The sequence below is a fragment of the Pholcus phalangioides genome, unplaced genomic scaffold (genome assembly GCF_987345545.1).
Source record: "Pholcus phalangioides strain wild (caught in Gottingen) unplaced genomic scaffold, Ppha-v1.0 ptg000042l_1, whole genome shotgun sequence".
In the NCBI taxonomy this organism is placed as follows: Eukaryota; Metazoa; Arthropoda; class Arachnida; order Araneae; family Pholcidae; genus Pholcus; species Pholcus phalangioides.
The window spans coordinates 18,326,388-18,331,296 of record NW_028301628.1 but is presented as its reverse complement, the minus strand read 5'-3'; the positions used below and the strand labels follow the sequence as shown (position 1 = coordinate 18,331,296).

Sequence of the window (4,909 nt, the reverse complement as noted above, 5' to 3'; positions counted from 1 at the left end):
ACATGCAAGTAGAAATGTACTCTCCACTTGTGAATACAAGATTTATTGAAAGACTGGTTATTTGGGGAGATGAAGATTACAATTTTTACGTAACGTTTTTTACAATTATGGATTTTCTTCCTTGTAATCATCATCTTCACAAATAACCAGTCTTTCAATGAACCTTATATTAACAAGTGGAGAGGACATTTCTATATATATATATATATATATATAGAATATAAAAAAACTCTAGGCGCCTGAATTTTTTTTTACCCAAAGGGGAAAAGGTCTGAAATGATGTTCCTTTTGACTTTTTCAGGAGACATAGTGATTCTTTTTCATGTTTACAAATATGCTACTATAAATTCCAAACATTCTGTTGTGCTGCTCTCAGCCTACAATTTAGTAACTACGAAAGAAAATTTTAGGCGCCAATACCATTCTTTTAGTCGCCATGACGACCCGGCGCCTGGGATTTGTCCAGCCCTGATTTACAATCATGGTTATAAAGGAGATTCGGATCAGTCAACTTACGAGGCCATCCATTTACTTGGGAAAACTCAACGTGAACCTCTTTGATGTACCAAAAACGCGTGAATCCTAACGAGTCAATAACGCATCGTCCCATCCACCATCACTCGTGATATCAGAAAATCATCTACAAGCACCAAGAGTTCCCACGCAGATTAAAATATTTTCCTCTAGAATTCTGACCTAACTCAAATTGTAGTAAATTGCTTAAAAGAGTGATTTGACCAGAGTTGGTGTACTTTTGAGAAACAAAAACGCACCATTCTGAAAGGCCGTCACAATTTTTAACAAAAACACTAAATGCAGATTTAAAATGCGGAGATATCGCTCGTTATACAGGATTATTTCTAAGTTCATGGGACAAACTTTAGAAGGTGGTATAAGACACCTAAATAAGCATCTTTGATCATAGAATGTGTGGTCGAATCGCCGCAGCAAAGGCGCAGTAGCGGTTGTTTATTCTTAGAGAGTGCACATAACAGTAGTTAACCAAAAGTAAATATGTATCATATTTTTCCGACGAATTTGCTGCGATATGTGTTATCAACTATTAGAGATTGCACATTCACCTTCGGATTAGATCGGAATTTATTTTTATTGTTACAAGGGCCATCAAGATTAAACTGTGCCAAGTAATAGCCAAACGGTATAATGACGCGGTAGAATTTACGTTAGCCAGGTTTTACCATGAGAAGGTCTACGACGTTGCAACACCCTGCAACCCTCTAATAGTTGATTGCACTTGTTACGGCAAATACTTCAGAAAAATTATATTCGATGTTGGTGAAGTGCTGTTTTGTGTGCACTCTCGACCAAGGCGATTCGACCAAGGCCATCTTAAGAGCGTTCTGTGCCGCCGGACAAAGTGTTTTTTCTGAGACCCGTTACCTGGTGAGACTTTTTTAAAAATTGTAACTTTTGAAATTTTTGACCAGATCTAATTTTCATGAGACCCCCACGCCGTGCCTCGTCGAACCCATGCGTCAAGAGGCACTGGATTCGACTGCACATTCTATGATCAAAAATGCTTGTTTAGGTGTCTTGCACCACTTCTTAAAGTATTCCCGGAATTTTGAATCACCCTGTGTACAGAAGGTTGCTTCTGGATTGGGTAAGCTGGCTTTGTTAGATTTTTATAACCACCAGTAGTTTGTACGGGGGGGGGGGGGGGGGGTTCACGAGAAAGAATATATGAAGAAAAACCGTTTTTCTGCAAAAAAAAAAAAAAAATCGAGGCCTATTTCAATTTACGTACTACACGTCTCACGAGCAAACAGTCGCGTAACTACACCTGCTATTAATTAGTAGTCGACATCAAAAACTTTACATCAAAGCAGATGTGAGCGGCGTATCACCCACAAGAATGAATACCTGTTTCTTAGATTCGCTGAAATGAACGCGAGATGAGGAGACCAGACCGTTGTTCTTTTCTGTTGGTGCCATGAAATATTTCTCACATGAATTATTCATCGGAAGCACCTTATCCCGACGGGTTAAAAGACGTTCCGCTAGACGCAGTTTTAAAGCAGAAGTTATGCAGCGATAACTCGAGATAAATTGGAGTAAGAAAGAGGAAACCGGTAGTGATTCTCTTCTGCAGCTAAATTGTATGTCTTCTTCTCTCCTTTTCTGAAAAAAGAAAAAAAAAATCATTCACTTTTTTTTTACAAAAAGGTTTCTTCAGTTTTTCCCGTTGTTCGAGTGAAAGAAATTGGCTTCTTGCCACGCGAAAGGTGATTGCGAATAGCGCGTCCCTTTTAAACAGTATCGGGTTCCGATTCGCGAAGTATAGCGCAAAATTTAGAAATCCATTTGTCGTACTCTGCGTATGAAGTTCCTCATTTTAACAATTTTTAAATCAGTGTCGTTGAAATCGGAGTCGTATTCATCAGTTGATTGAGACGCGAAGAAGAAAACTAAACCTGAGAGTGACACTTACGAACAAGAAGTGTAAATCAGTGGTCGCGGGGGGTCCTCGAATCTTTTAAACATGGCTCTCAGACTATTTTTAGAAATTAGACTAAAACATTGGAATGAAGCAGTATTTCCGGACTGTTCGGACTGCAAGCATAACTTTGTCGCACGATTAATGTAGACTAATTTTTAAAGACGAACGAATTTGTGCGTGGAAGTCAGAATTCCGTCATGTGACGCTCATCTAATTGAATTATTTTAGTGCAAATGGGGGGGGGGGATCATTAAAACTAGCACATCACCCATGGGGGTTCCCCATTTGCTGACTTTTTATGACAAGGCGAAGGATGGGGTTCGAATGATGATTGCGTAATCAATAAGGTAAAAAAATATGTACTTTGGAAACTGTCTACGATTTCCGAAAGCACAGTATGTATGTAAATTGATAGATCTTACCCTTCTTGCACTTGCAATCAGGTAGAGGATCCCCAGAACATAACTTGGCCCCGAAGCCCCATGATGCTGCTTAATAGTTTTATAGACATTGGTTATAGCAAGATCCGAGCTAGACAGGTCCAGTAAAGGTTGCGTGTACTCGCTTCGGTAGTACATATACTAAAATTGGAACGGTACAGAGAAGATTAGCATGGCCCTTGAGCAAGGATGACACACAAAAATCGTGAAGCGCTCCTCATTATTTCCAGTAATAGAGCATTCGCCTGCAGTAAAGGGAACTGAAGTTGATTTTGAAACAACCTCTATAAAGTTTTTTTTCCTTCGAAAGTATTTAATTTTTTTCACAAAAATATCTTAATTTTTTATGTTTTGGAAGGCAAGCTCCTCTGGGGTTCAGCTCAACATCCTAGATAGGGACCAGTACCAGTCCAGAGGGGCTTTGGTTCAGGTTACTTAACTTTGTTTTACTGTCGGTGGTGGCGGGAGTTTAAAAATGACCAAAAATCTGCTGACCCAATACATGAATAGCCTCTTCATACGGTGGATCGATAAGACAAATTATCAACTTTTTTTTGTTCAGAAAGATCTCAAGATATATTTTTAATGGCAATTGGATAAGCATACGAAATGGTTATATCAAAAAGTGGGGCCTTGCTATACACGAACCATATCGAAGAAAGGGTAGAAAAATTCCGTAGGCAGCTCATAGTTTTTCCTCCTTTGACCCGAAACATTTTGATACCGAAAAAAGTTGATGAAAAAAAAAGTAGAGGATTTTTATACACGCACTTCTTTAAGAACGTGTAGGGTGAGGGGAATATCATCGGATTATATTAGATAGAAGAACTCGCCCTCGCTACCGACTGACTCCTCGACCACTACAAAAAAGCCTCAAGAAGGAATGGCCTCGTCGTTTGTTTTTTTCTGTGGTAAGATAAAAAAAAAAAGGAATCGAGAGTGTTGGTTTTTGGCCTCGAGGGAGGCCGTTGTGCGAGGCTGCTTCGAAAATTCCTGATAGATTCACGTATTTCTTTGCAACATTTTAAGAAAGTCCGGGAATTATGCCGGAGAAATTCGGTAGCATAAAAGAAAGAAGATCTCTCTGTCTCTCCACAGCATATTTTGTACTCCAGGACTGAATAAAGAATAGGCTTTGCGCTTCTTCCTCTTCCGAAAATCCCGAAAAAAAGAAAATAAATCCACCAAAATTCGTAGCAGGAGTCATGAGGAAAAAAGAGAGAGAGAGAGTTTTGTTCGAAGTGGATGACTTCAGTGTTTCGACTTACGAAACGGGGGGGGGGGGCGATCCCATAAGTTAATAACGTTGCTCTGAAGCTGTAAAACATGCGGCTGAGTAACAAACGCACACACGTTCGAATCTTCAGGGAGAGAGAAATTCTCCTTTTCGGAACCCCTACAAGCTTCTAATTTGCATTTTGTTTTCGTCTTAAAAATTTAAATTTTACCGCGATTTAAGGTGAATTCGTATGTAGTTCTGAGCATTTTATTTCATATCGCTCAAAGAAAATCGTGATCGCGATGGAAATATGTTGAGATTTCTTTCTTGTAGTAAGAAATTAGCTCTCCGAGGCGTGAATGCGGGTCGGTCTCCGATTTGATAAAGTCTCTTTGCCAAAGAGTAGGCAGACCTTAAACATGATACACACGCAACACGAAAATTCAAGCATTTATCGTCTCCACTTTAAAATATGGAAGACAGATGACGGCACCGGCAAGAACATTGGGGACGAGCTCAACTCTAACAAAATAAATACGCTGTGCCAAACATTTCAACATATACCGATTCGTTAGCTCCGTTCTCGAAATTTGTTAAAAGATTTAACGAGTAGTTCTTCGTTTATTGATGCCGGCAAGAACAACATTATATAAATTCGTTCGTTTGGTACTTGATTAAATTATGTGACGTTTTTCCCGAGCCAATGCTCACGACAGCATCGAATCTAAGCGCAGCGCAAATGTTAACTAATCGCGAAACAATATGTCAAAATATCAGTATGATTCAATT

General features: G+C 39.3%; 1 non-coding gene across 1 annotated transcript; it reads left to right on the top strand.

Annotated features, from left to right (window-relative positions):
• Window positions 1-3,018: 3,018 nt before the first annotated feature.
• On the top strand, window positions 3,019-3,126 carry LOC149064572 (U6 spliceosomal RNA). The gene has a single exon (XR_016195756.1). It is a non-coding gene; the product is annotated as a U6 spliceosomal RNA (small nuclear RNA).
• The last annotated feature ends 1,783 nt before the right edge of the window (window positions 3,127-4,909 follow it).